At 45.3% G+C, this 14,400-nt stretch overlaps 1 long non-coding RNA gene across 1 annotated transcript; it reads right to left on the reverse strand.

The window, feature by feature from the left end:
- Positions 1 to 532: 532 nt before the first annotated feature.
- Positions 533 to 5,497, reverse strand: LOC140690407 (uncharacterized). Its single transcript, XR_012065677.1, has 3 exons — positions 5,372 to 5,497; positions 2,099 to 2,171; positions 533 to 725 (listed from the first exon to the last, which is right to left on the reverse strand). It is a non-coding gene; the product is annotated as an uncharacterized lncRNA (long non-coding RNA).
- Positions 5,498 to 14,400: the final 8,903 nt, after the last annotated feature.

Below are 14,400 nucleotides of genomic sequence, written 5' to 3' on the forward strand. Positions count from 1 at the left end.
CTGTGCATAGAGATCTGAACAAAAGGAAAGAGGGAAGAAGAAAGGCCCATGGGACGCTAGTGGGTAGAATCACATTTACCTTAGGAACCTCTCGTCGGATGCAGCCCCTCCCCCAACACTGACAAGATGCAGCAGCCATTGGGGATGGCAGTTAGCGGTTGGATTCCAGGTGGAATGTTGGTGTGTACCGCGAGGCTTGTTGTGGCTGTTGGATCCTAGGTAAACGGGCAGAGTTCTGTGGGTGGATCAGTGTGATGGAGGGGCTGCCGCCCTCTGTGGAGCTTGGCTTAAGTGTTTGGTCCGGGAAGCTGTGTAAGTTCAAGATACTGCTGCTGCCCAAAGACCTGAGGTCACAGGTCAGTTTCCAGAACCTGAAAGGGCAGACAGTGGAAGATCTGCCTGTCATCAGCTTACTGGTGAGGCTCCGAGGTACTTTCAGACTTGCCCAGTCCTGGTGAAGTCAACTTTAGGGGAGACACGAAGAGAAGCTGGCCGAAAAGCTGGCTGAACGGATTGAGGAGAGATGTGAACACATGGATGAGAGATGTTCTGCTACAATGGAGAATACTGGTGTGGAGACAGCTGTAGAGGATACCAGGCTCAAAAGACATTCATGAGACATATTGAACCTCGCTGATACTGGCAGAAACATATGGAGTGCCAACGTGGACTTGAGGAAGTTCCTCAATTCTCTTCTCCAAGAACGGGTCCAAGGTCCCTGACGTCTGCAAGAGAAGAGATGGCAGAGATGATCAAAACGCTCCTGTTCTTGGAAGAGGTCATGGGAATCCACACTTCCCAAGGGGCCTTCCCAAGCCATTCAGACCAGAATTCACCAAGCCCAGGTAAGCCTTTTCCCAGGTTTGGGCCTAGCTAGCAAGCACTTGCCTTCCCTCCCCTCCACACAGGCATCCATTTTGAAGGATCAGTAGCTGAGCTGCAATGAAGCCATTACGAGTAAAACAAGCCCCTCCTAGAATCAGAGTTCCTCCAGCTTCACACTCTGTGAACAACAGTGAACTCCTTAAAGGTCCAATAAACTTGGCTGAAATAGATAGGAATTGAATACTTAGCTCACACCTAGAAACGATGGCCTTCCGCTAGATTCAGCAAATGTTGTGTTTATGTCTTCCCTGGGGTGAAGGGAGTGTGGTAAGAGAGGGGAATCTGACTGAACTTGAATCTGTATTAGGCCTCAATTTTTCAAGACAGTATAGGTAAATAGTACAAGTCAGAAAGAGAACTGTACTGTAAAAGTCGCCAATGATATAAAAGACACAGCTTATGTGGATCGTCTTTCACTTGAGTCAAGCCCCCGTGGGCACTATATCATGCGGGTGCAGACTTGGTTGCGTTAAATGGCTTTACCCAACATGATCGGATGATTAAGCGTTCTCATCACTGATAGAAGAACACCTGGTTCTCCATAGACTAGCATAATTGCAGCAGGGTTCTCCTAGCTAGAATGCCTCTAGGTGCTTTTGGATTCAAACCTAAATGTATATATTTGGTTTCTTTCCTCTTGTATTTTCCTAGAGAGGGATGTTACCCCTTGAAATGCCAATATTGGCCAGTAGGTGTCATTGGGAGTAAAGGGCACCAATGCACAAGTGTATCCAAGTTTGGGGGTTATTTCAAGTTTCCAATAGTTATTTCATGGTTCCTGTTGGTTTCGGAGGCTTCAACCGTAAAGAGCCGACATGAACCCTTTAACAGTTTGGACTGCCAATTTGCATTCTATCTGTCTAGGTTTTCCGTCGAGCTGACAAAATGTTACCAAAATTGACAAGTCTGGCTTCTAGGTCGATTGAGTGTGTTTCAAAAAATAACTTCATTTTCGTATAACTCCCAAAACATGTAAATGAATTCTTTTAAACTTCTTAAAGACTGCAAATGAGATATCAACACAATGTCAAAACAGGTGTATTCGGACCATCCCTCCCACCACGGCTGTATAGAAACAAAGAGCTAAGCAAATATCACATTTCTGTGAAATGTATCTGGATAGTGTTGATTCATCGATGCCCAGTTGGCAGAGAAGAAGTGCAACCTGCACTCACTCGCTCCCATGAACAGAGCAATGGAAACATCCACTCACCCAGCCCTTGGCACAGGACACTTGCCGAAGAGAGGTCTGTTACTTCCAAAGACAGGATGAGGCCTCAGGACACCTGGAAGCAGGAGAAGGCAAAGCAGGAAATGGAATCCAGTGAGGGTCTGACCCCTGGTGATGGAGCAACAAGGGTGAAACTCTGTTTAACTTGGATGCACACTCTCAAGCGGACAGGAGACATGGGATAGAAGGTGATGTGCTGAGATTTACAAGAGTGCACAGCAGATGCTTGGCTGACAGAACTCAAAGAAACCAGCACAAAATATCCCCACAGTTGATTCGGAGTCCAAGATCCCAGCTGCCAAATTTGAGGTAGCAGAGGCAACGTTCTGTGAGGGATAGGGCTACGAATGATGGCACACGCTGAGTCTCAGGGATCTGGAGTGCATTGTGGGATGTGGTGGGTCGAATCAAGAGAGCAAACCAAAATGTGTACCAATGATAAAGCATCAAAACTGGTCACGTGGTTGAGATTACCAATATGTCCCATGGCCACACCCAGTGCATCTGCAGGACCAGGGACCAATTGGGCATTTTGCCAATAGAGCACGTGTGGGGCTGAATCAGAGATATCGTTCATCTGGTCTGAGGGATCCAGGGGGCCTTGGTTTTGAAATCAGAATGAAAAGACTTAGGATCTGCTACATTCATAACCTGGGCTGGGATTATGGTTTGGTTTGAGGCACAGGATGCGCAACAGCTGTGTGGTTGCCTTCGTGCACCCGTGCCACAAGGATGAGAGGACAAGGAAGAGTGGTCCAAGTCCACAGCGTTAGAAGAGGAAGCATTACCTACAGCATTATCTCCCTAAAGCGGATGCTACATTTTGGATGGCACCAGCACGGTACGGCACCGAGGACACCAAGGTAGGTCTGCGGGATCATTCCAGCAGGCCCTGATATGTGACATCCATAGATATGCTTCCACTGGTGTTTCTGTAGACAGAGAAGCTCTGAGAAGAACTGCTTTCATTGGCACATTCCCGTGGAACTACAAAGCACAAGCGCACTCTCAGTTTGCTCTTTTGGAAACACTCCAAAATGACATAGAGCAGAATGCAGAGCTGAGAACCTTTAAAAGCTTCATTTCCACAAGAGGAAGTGTCCTGCGCACTTTCAGAATTGTGAGATAAGCATCATCAAAATGAAGTTATGCAAATCGAAATAGTATTGGTTTTTCATCAAAACTAATGCAACAACAACAATTGGAGATATACCAGACAACACACACAGGAACACGATATGGCATCAATGTCTAGGAGAAATTGTCCGCACAGAAATCCCATGGAATTGCGTAGAGCCAAAAGTCTAAAATTTTCACTTAACAAAGCCCTAGAAGTCCACATTACATACCTGATATTACCTGAGCAGTAGAGGTGAAGAAGTACAGTAAAAGAAACAGGAAGTACCATTTTCAGTTCCAAAGATATTGAAGGCCCAAAAGATAAGCTTTCAAACAACTAGACTGCAAAACGCTATCCAGACCATGTGTTGAAAATGGAGGTCAGGAAATCACTGAAAAACAACAGTGTCTCAGAATCACATAAGGCAGAATACCGGAAAAGGGGAAGAGAAAGTCTAAAGACGAGCCAAAAAATATCAGGAAACTCAATGGATGTGATAATATCAGGGCTAAAATTTAGTCGTAAGCAGACTAGATAATGCAGAGGGACGCGTGAATGACTGTGAAGACATGGGATCAGAAAAACCTCGGTCAGAAGCAGACATAGGAAAGCAAGTGCAAAGCAATGTAAACATTGCTGTTGAACCCTGGGTTAAGACAGGGCATGAAAGACTAGAATTCATAAGGGTCCCAGATGGAAAAGCAAGAGATAAGGAAACAAAAAATGTCTGAAAATTTATCTGTAGAAAAATCAGACTGAAACTTCCTGAAAGCCAAGAAAGAATCATGTATGCGAATTCAGGAATTACACAGCATCCAAAGGAGGTGGAATCCCAATAGACCTACCAGCAGCTGTATGATTCAAATCAACAAAGCTCACGAATATCACAGTGATTTAAAATGCACCTGGAGGAAACAACATAGTCACAAGGGAACCTCAAGAGGGGATTCAGCTGATATCTCGGCAGCAATATTGCAGGAGAGGGAGGAGTGCCAGGACACAGACCATATCCTGAATGGCCAAATGCTGCCACCTAGGGGAGCCTATGCCACATGACCGCCAGTCCTAATAACGGCAGAGCTAGAAAATTCCACAAACCGGCAAATCTTAAAAGAATTCAGCAGTTCAAAACTTATCCTACAAGAATGGTTGAGAAATCTACCCTGAATAGAAAAGCAGCAAGATGAAATGGAAAGAAGAAACCATTATTGGAAATGCAAGAAGAGCAGGAGTGGCAAAGAAGAAACAAGAAGAAGGCAAGGAGGACATCAAAACCCTAAAGATGGGAGAGGGAAGCAGGAAATCATAGGTGATTGGAAGCACTCTCTTAAGTGAATCAGCTTATTGGACTCTCTGTTTCAAGCTTAAGGAGAGATGCATGGCCTGTCGTGTTTGCAATACAAGCGAGAAGCAGACCAACAAAGAATCAAACCAACAAGCAAACACCAAAATGGTACGGTTGGCTGATATTTACCAAGGGAACCATGATTATTCAAAAGAAAATACTTAAGGTGATGTCAAGGATCATTCAGCATGCATCGACCCATTATCGCGGCTTGCATGTACTCAGCACACTTGTATTCGGAGGCGTGCATTCATATTCGTAAATTTTGATTCATAAGAACATATCGTGACCTAACCCTAATGCCGATTTGGAATCAAATGGATTCCTAGTCCGTGATGTAGACTTGTATGTCTTCCAACAGGATGAAGGAATGCCATATTCTAGGCTACGTAGAGAAGAATTGTAAGAAGCCTATAACAAAGGCAAGTAGCTCTGCCAAAGTGTACTAAGAGCAAAAGAGACTGACAGCAAAGTGCACATTGGGGTTGGTTTCATTTCTTGGAATTACAGCCCCCATGAAACCAATGGATCCATGTCCTGAGAGTGCGGGTGTTTCAGCAGAAATCAGGCGACGCATATGTATTCCGGGTGTACGGATATTATAGGAACATAAGTCTCCTTTAGTGGGTCTCTGTGTACTGTGAACTGTTAGAAAGTTTAAAGACGTGTGAAACCATCAACTGAAAAGGGACACACTTCCCTCCATTGGTACTGTGCATAGAGATCTGAACAAAAGGAAAGAGGGAAGAAGAAAGGCCCATGGGACGCTAGTGGGTAGAATCACATTTACCTTAGGAACTTCTCGTCGGATGCAGCCCCTCCCCCAACACTGACAAGATGCAGCAGCCATTGGGGATGGCAGTTAGCGGTTGGATTCCAGGTGGAATGTTGGTGTGTACCGCGAGGCTTGTTGTGGCTGTTGGATCCTAGGTAACCGGGCAGAGTTCTGTGGGTGGATCAGTGTGATGGAGGGGCTGCCGCCCTCTGTGGAGCTTGGCTTAGGTGTTTGGTCCGGGAAGCTGTGTAAGTTCGAGATACTGCTGCTGCCCAAAGACCTGAGGTCACAGGTCAGTTTCCAGAACCTGAAAGGGCAGACAGTGGAAGATCTGCCTGTCATCAGCTTACTGGTGAGGCTCCGAGGTACTTTCAGACTTGCCCAGTCCTGGTGAAGTCAACTTTAGGGGAGACACGAAGAGAAGCTGGCCGAAAAGCTGGCTGAACGGATTGAGGAGAGATGCGAACACATGGATGAGAGATGTTCTGCTACAATGGAGAATACTGGCGTGGAGACAGCTGTAGAGGATACCAGGCTCAAAAGACATTCATGAGACATATTGAACCTCGCTGATACTGGCAGAAACATACGGAGTGCCAACGTGGACTTGAGGAAGTTCCTCAATTCTCTTCTCCAAGAACGGGTCCAAGGTCCCTGACGTCTGCAAGAGAAGAGATGGCAGAGATGATCAAAACGCTCCTGTTCTTGGAAGAGGTCATGGGAATCCACACTTCCCAAGGGGCCTTCCCAAGCCATTCAGACCAGAATTCACCAAGCCCAGGTAAGCCTTTTCCCAGGTTTGGGCCTAGCTAGCAAGCACTTGCCTTCCCTCCCCTCCACACAGGCATCCATTTTGAAGGATCAGTAGCTGAGCTGCAATGAAGCCATTACGAGTAAAACAAGCCCCTCCTAGAATCAGAGTTCCTCCAGCTTCACACTCTGTGAACAACAGTGAACTCCTTAAAGGTCCAATAAACTTGGCTGAAATAGATAGGAATTGAATACTTAGCTCACACCTAGAAACAATGGCCTTCCGCTAGATTCAGCAAATGTTGAGTTTATGTCTTCCCTGGGGTGAAGGGAGTGTGGTAAGAGAGGGGAATCTGACTGAACTTGAATCTGTATTAGGCCTCAATTTTTCAAGACAGTATAGGTAAATAGTACAAGTCAGAAAGAGAACTGTACTGTAAAAGTCGCCAATGATATAAAAGACACAGCTTATGTGGATCGTCTTTCACTTGAGTCAAGCCCCCGTGGGCACTATATCATGCGGGTGCAGACTTGGTTGCGTTAAATGGCTTTACCCAACATGATCGGATGATTAAGCGTTCTCATCACTGATAGAAGAACACCTGGTTCTCCATAGACTAGCATAATTGCAGCAGGGTTCTCCTAGCTAGAATGCCTCTAGGTGCTTTTGGATTCAAACCTAAATGTATACATTTGGTTTCTTTCCTCTTGTATTTTCCTAGAGAGGGATGTTACCCCTTGAAATGCCAATATTGGCCAGTAGGTGTCATTGGGAGTAAAGGGCACCAATGCACAAGTGTATCCAAGTTTGGGGGTTATTTCAAGTTTCCAATAGTTATTTCATGGTTCCTGTTGGTTTCGGAGGCTTCAACCGTAAAGAGCCGACATGAACCCTTTAACAGTTTGGACTGCCAATTTGCATTCTATCTGTCTAGGTTTTCCGTCGAGCTGACAAAATGTTACCAAAATTGACAAGTCTGGCTTCTAGGTCGATTGAGTGTGTTTCAAAAAATAACTTCATTTTCGTATAACTCCCAAAACATGTAAATGAATTCTTTTAAACTTCTTAAAGACTGCAAATGAGATATCAACACAATGTCAAAACAGGTGTATTCGGACCATCCCTCCCACCACGGCTGTATAGAAACAAAGAGCTAAGCAAATATCACATTTCTGTGAAATGTATCTGGATAGTGTTGATTCATCGATGCCCAGTTGGCAGAGAAGAAGTGCAACCTGCACTCACTCGCTCCCATGAACAGAGCAATGGAAACATCCACTCACCCAGCCCTTGGCACAGGACACTTGCCGAAGAGAGGTCTGTTACTTCCAAAGACAGGATGAGGCCTCAGGACACCTGGAAGCAGGAGAAGGCAAAGCAGGAAATGGAATCCAGTGAGGGTCTGACCCCTGGTGATGGAGCAACAAGGGTGAAACTCTGTTTAACTTGGACGCACACTCTCAAGCGGACAGGAGACATGGGATAGAAGGTGATGTGCTGAGATTTACAAGAGTGCACAGCAGATGCTTGGCTGACAGAACTCAAAGAAACCAGCGCAAAATATCCCCACAGTTGATTCGGAGTCCAAGATCCCAGCTGCCACATTTGAGGTAGCAGAGGCAACGTTCTGTGAGGGATAGGGCTACGAATGATGGCACACGCTGAGTCTCAGGGATCTGGAGTGCATTGTGGGATGTGGTGGGTCGAATCAAGAGAGCAAACCAAAATGTGTACCAATGATAAAGCATCAAAACTGGTCACGTGGTTGAGATTACCAATATGTCCCATGGCCACACCCAGTGCATCTGCAGGACCAGGGACCAATTGGGCATTTTGCCAATAGAGCACGTGTGGGGCTGAATCAGAGATATCGTTCATCTGGTCTGAGGGATCCAGGGGGCCTTGGTTTTGAAATCAGAATGAAAAGACTTAGGATCTGCTACATTCATAACCTGGGCTGGGATTATGGTTTGGTTTGAGGCACAGGATGCGCAACAGCTGTGTGGTTGCCTTCGTGCACCCGTGCCACAAGGATGAGAGGACAAGGAAGAGTGGTCCAAGTCCACAGCGTTAGAAGAGGAAGCATTACCTACAGCATTATCTCCCTAAAGCGGATGCTACATTTTGGATGGCACCAGCACGGTACGGCACCGAGGACACCAAGGTAGGTCTGCGGGATCATTCCAGCAGGCCCTGATATGTGACATCCATAGATATGCTTCCACTGGTGTTTCTGTAGACAGAGAAGCTCTGAGAAGAACTGCTTTCATTGGCACATTCCCGTGGAACTACAAAGCACAAGCGCACTCTCAGTTTGCTGTTTTGGAAACACTCCAAAATGACATAGAGCAGAATGCAGAGCTGAGAACCTTTAAAAGCTTCATTTCCACAAGAGGAAGTGTCCTGCGCACTTTCAGAATTGTGAGATAAGCATTATCAAAATGAAGTTATGCAAATCGAAATAGTATTGGTTTTTCATCAAAACTAATGCAACAACAGCAATTGGAGATATACCAGACAACACACACAGGAACACGATATGGCATCAATGTCTAGGAGAAATTGTCCGCACAGAAATCCCATGGAATTGCGTAGAGCCAAAAGTCTAAAATTTTCACTTAACAAAGCCCTAGAAGTCCACATTACATACCTGATATTACCTGAGCAGTAGAGGTGAAGAAGTACAGTAAAAGAAACAGGAAGTACCATTTTCAGTTCCAAAGATATTGAAGGCCCAAAAGATAAGCTTTCAAACAACTAGACTGCAAAACGCTATCCAGACCATGTGTTGAAAATGGAGGTCAGGAAATCACTGAAAAACAACAGTGTCTCAGAATCACATAAGGCAGAATACCGGAAAAGGGGAAGAGAAAGTCTAAAGACGAGCCAAAAAATATCAGGAAACTCAATGGATGTGATAATATCAGGGCTAAAATTTAGTCGTAAGCAGACTAGATAATGCAGAGGGACGCGTGAATGACTGTGAAGACATGGGATCAGAAAAACCTCGGTCAGAAGCAGACATAGGAAAGCAAGTGCAAAGCAATGTAAACATTGCTGTTGAACCCTGGGTTAAGACAGGGCATGAAAGACTAGAATTCATAAGGGTCCCAGATGGAAAAGCAAGAGATAAGGAAACAAAAAATGTCTGAAAATTTATCTGTAGAAAAATCAGACTGAAACTTCCTGAAAGCCAAGAAAGAATCATGTATGCGAATTCAGGAATTACACAGCATCCAAAGGAGGTGGAATCCCAATAGACCTACCAGCAGCTGTATGATTCAAATCAACAAAGCTCACGAATATCACAGTGATTTAAAATGCACCTGGAGGAAACAACATAGTCACAAGGGAACCTCAAGAGGGGATTCAGCTGATATCTCGGCAGCAATATTGCAGGAGAGGGAGGAGTGCCAGGACACAGACCATATCCTGAATGGCCAAATGCTGCCACCTAGGGGAGCCTATGCCACATGACCGCCAGTCCTAATAACGGCAGAGCTAGAAAATTCCACAAACCGGCAAATCTTAAAAGAATTCAGCAGTTCAAAACTTATCCTACAAGAATGGTTGAGAAATCTACCCTGAATAGAAAAGCAGCAAGATGAAATGGAAAGAAGAAACCATTATTGGAAATGCAAGAAGAGCAGGAGTGGCAAAGAAGAAACAAGAAGAAGGCAAGGAGGACATCAAAACCCTAAAGATGGGAGAGGGAAGCAGGAAATCATAGGTGATTGGAAGCACTCTCTTAAGTGAATCAGCTTATTTGACTCTCTGTTTCAAGCTTAAGGAGAGATGCATGGCCTGTCGTGTTTGCAATACAAGCGAGAAGCAGACCAACAAAGAATCAAACCAACAAACAAACACCAAAATGGTACGGTTGGCTGATATTTACCAAGGGAACCATGATTATTCAAAAGAAAATACTTAAGGTGATGTCAAGGATCATTCAGCATGCATCGACCCATTATCGCGGCTTGCATGTACTCAGCACACTGCTATTCGGAGGCGTGCATTCATATTCGTAAATTTTGATTCATAAGAACATATCGTGACCTAACCCTAATGCCGATTTGGAATCAAATGGATTCCTAGTCCGTGATGTAGACTTGTATGTCTTCCAACAGGATGAAGGAATGCCATATTCTAGGCTACGTAGAGAAGAATTGTAAGAAGCCTATAACAAAGGCAAGTAGCTCTGCCAAAGTGTACTAAGAGCAAAAGAGACTGACAGCAAAGTGCACATTGGGGTTGGTTTCATTTCTTGGAATTTCAGCCCCCATGAAACCAATGGATCCATGTCCTGAGAGTGCGGGTGTTTCAGCAGAAATCAGGCGACGCATATGTATTCCGGGTGTACGGATATTATAGGAACATAAGTCTCCTTTAGTGGGTCTCTGTGTACTGTGAACTGTTAGAAAGTTTAAAGACGTGTGAAACCATCAACTGAAAAGGGACACACTTCCCTCCATTGGTACTGTGCATAGAGATCTGAACAAAAGGAAAGAGGGAAGAAGAAAGGCCCATGGGACGCTAGTGGGTAGAATCACATTTACCTTAGGAACCTCTCGTCGGATGCAGCCCCTCCCCCAACACTGACAAGATGCAGCAGCCATTGGGGATGGCAGTTAGCGGTTGGATTCCAGGTGGAATGTTGGTGTGTACCGCGAGGCTTGTTGTGGCTGTTGGATCCTAGGTAACCGGGCAGAGTTCTGTGGGTGGATCAGTGTGATGGAGGGGCTGCCGCCCTCTGTGGAGCTTGGCTTAGGTGTTTGGTCCGGGAAGCTGTGTAAGTTCGAGATACTGCTGCTGCCCAAAGACCTGAGGTCACAGGTCAGTTTCCAGAACCTGAAAGGGCAGACAGTGGAAGATCTGCCTGTCATCAGCTTACTGGTGAGGCTCCGAGGTACTTTCAGACTTGCCCAGTCCTGGTGAAGTCAACTTTAGGGGAGACACGAAGAGAAGCTGGCCGAAAAGCTGGCTGAACGGATTGAGGAGAGATGCGAACACATGGATGAGAGATGTTCTGCTACAATGGAGAATACTGGCGTGGAGACAGCTGTAGAGGATACCAGGCTCAAAAGACATTCATGAGACATATTGAACCTCGCTGATACTGGCAGAAACATACGGAGTGCCAACGTGGACTTGAGGAAGTTCCTCAATTCTCTTCTCCAAGAACGGGTCCAAGGTCCCTGACGTCTGCAAGAGAAGAGATGGCAGAGATGATCAAAACGCTCCTGTTCTTGGAAGAGGTCATGGGAATCCACACTTCCCAAGGGGCCTTCCCAAGCCATTCAGACCAGAATTCACCAAGCCCAGGTAAGCCTTTTCCCAGATTTGGGCCTAGCTAGCAAGCACTTGCCTTCCCTCCCCTCCACACAGGCATCCATTTTGAAGGATCAGTAGCTGAGCTGCAATGAAGCCATTACGAGTAAAACAAGCCCCTCCTAGAATCAGAGTTCCTCCAGCTTCACACTCTGTGAACAACAGTGAACTCCTTAAAGGTCCAATAAACTTGGCTGAAATAGATAGGAATTGAATACTTAGCTCACACCTAGAAACGATGGCCTTCCGCTAGATTCAGCAAATGTTGTGTTTATGTCTTCCCTGGGGTGAAGGGAGTGTGGTAAGAGAGGGGAATCTGACTGAACTTGAATCTGTATTAGGCCTCAATCTTTCAAGACAGTATAGGTAAATAGTACAAGTCAGAAAGAGAACTGTACTGTAAAAGTCGCCAATGATATAAAAGACACAGCTTATGTGGATCGTCTTTCACTTGAGTCAAGCCCCCGTGGGCACTATATCATGCGGGTGCAGACTTGGTTGCGTTAAATGGCTTTACCCAACATGATCGGATGATTAAGCGTTCTCATCACTGATAGAAGAACACCTGGTTCTCCATAGACTAGCATAATTGCAGCAGGGTTCTCCTAGCTAGAATGCCTCTAGGTGCTTTTGGATTCAAACCTAAATGTATACATTTGGTTTCTTTCCTCTTGTATTTTCCTAGAGAGGGATGTTACCCCTTGAAATGCCAATATTGGCCAGTAGGTGTCATTGGGAGTAAAGGGCACCAATGCACAAGTGTATCCAAGTTTGGGGGTTATTTCAAGTTTCCAATAGTTATTTCATGGTTCCTGTTGGTTTCGGAGGCTTCAACCGTAAAGAGCCGACATGAACCCTTTAACAGTTTGGACTGCCAATTTGCATTCTATCTGTCTAGGTTTTCCGTCGAGCTGACAAAATGTTACCAAAATTGACAAGTCTGGCTTCTAGGTCGATTGAGTGTGTTTCAAAAAATAACTTCATTTTCGTATAACTCCCAAAACATGTAAATGAATTCTTTTAAACTTCTTAAAGACTGCAAATGAGATATCAACACAATGTCAAAACAGGTGTATTCGGACCATCCCTCCCACCACGGCTGTATAGAAACAAAGAGCTAAGCAAATATCACATTTCTGTGAAGTGTATCTGGATAGTGTTGATTCATCGATGCCCAGTTGGCAGAGAAGAAGTGCAACCTGCACTCACTCGCTCCCATGAACAGAGCAATGGAAACATCCACTCACCCAGCCCTTGGCACAGGACACTTGCCGAAGAGAGGTCTGTTACTTCCAAAGACAGGATGAGGCCTCAGGACACCTGGAAGCAGGAGAAGGCAAAGCAGGAAATGGAATCCAGTGAGGGTCTGACCCCTGGTGATGGAGCAACAAGGGTGAAACTCTGTTTAACTTGGACGCACACTCTCAAGCGGACAGGAGACATGGGATAGAAGGTGATGTGCTGAGATTTACAAGAGTGCACAGCAGATGCTTGGCTGACAGAACTCAAAGAAACCAGCGCAAAATATCCCCACAGTTGATTCGGAGTCCAAGATCCCAGCTGCCACATTTGAGGTAGCAGAGGCAACGTTCTGTGAGGGATAGGGCTACGAATGATGGCACACGCTGAGTCTCAGGGATCTGGAGTGCATTGTGGGATGTGGTGGGTCGAATCAAGAGAGCAAACCAAAATGTGTACCAATGATAAAGCATCAAAACTGGTCACGTGGTTGAGATTACCAATATGTCCCATGGCCACACCCAGTGCATCTGCAGGACCAGGGACCAATTGGGCATTTTGCCAATAGAGCAAGTGTGGGGCTGAATCAGAGATATCGTTCATCTGGTCTGAGGGATCCAGGGGGCCTTGGTTTTGAAATCAGAATGAAAAGACTTAGGCTCTGCTACATTCATAACCTGGGCTGGGATTATGGTTTGGTTTGAGGCACAGGATGCGCAACAGCTGTGTGGTTGCCTTCGTGCACCCGTGCCACAAGGATGAGAGGACAAGGAAGAGTGGTCCAAGTCCACAGCGTTAGAAGAGGAAGCATTACCTACAGCATTATCTCCCTAAAGCGGATGCTACATTTTGGATGGCACCAGCACGGTACGGCACCGAGGACACCAAGGTAGGTCTGCGGGATCATTCCAGCAGGCCCTGATATGTGACATCCATAGATATGCTTCCACTGGTGTTTCTGTAGACAGAGAAGCTCTGAGAAGAACTGCTTTCATTGGCACATTCCCGTGGAACTACAAAGCACAAGCGCACTCTCAGTTTGCTGTTTTGGAAACACTCCAAAATGACATAGAGCAGAATGCAGAGCTGAGAACCTTTAAAAGCTTCATTTCCACAAGAGGAAGTGTCCTGCGCACTTTCAGAATTGTGAGATAAGCATTATCAAAATGAAGTTATGCAAATCGAAATAGTATTGGTTTTTCATCAAAACTAATGCAACAACAGCAATTGGAGATATACCAGACAACACACACAGGAACACGATATGGCATCAATGTCTAGGAGAAATTGTCCGCACAGAAATCCCATGGAATTGCGTAGAGCCAAAAGTCTAAAATTTTCACTTAACAAAGCCCTAGAAGTCCACATTACATACCTGATATTACCTGAGCAGTAGAGGTGAAGAAGTACAGTAAAAGAAACAGGAAGTACCATTTTCAGTTCCAAAGATATTGAAGGCCCAAAAGATAAGCTTTCAAACAACTAGACTGCAAAACGCTATCCAGACCATGTGTTGAAAATGGAGGTCAGGAAATCACTGAAAAACAACAGTGTCTCAGAATCACATAAGGCAGAATACCGGAAAAGGGGAAGAGAAAGTCTAAAGACGAGCCAAAAAATATCAGGAAACTCAATGGATGTGATAATATCAGGGCTAAAATTTAGTCGTAAGCAGACTAGATAATGCAGAGGGACGCGTGAATGACTGTGAAGACATGGGATCAGA

The sequence above is a fragment of the Vicugna pacos genome, chromosome 30 (assembly GCF_048564905.1).
Source record: "Vicugna pacos chromosome 30, VicPac4, whole genome shotgun sequence".
Classification (NCBI taxonomy): domain Eukaryota; kingdom Metazoa; phylum Chordata; class Mammalia; order Artiodactyla; family Camelidae; genus Vicugna; species Vicugna pacos.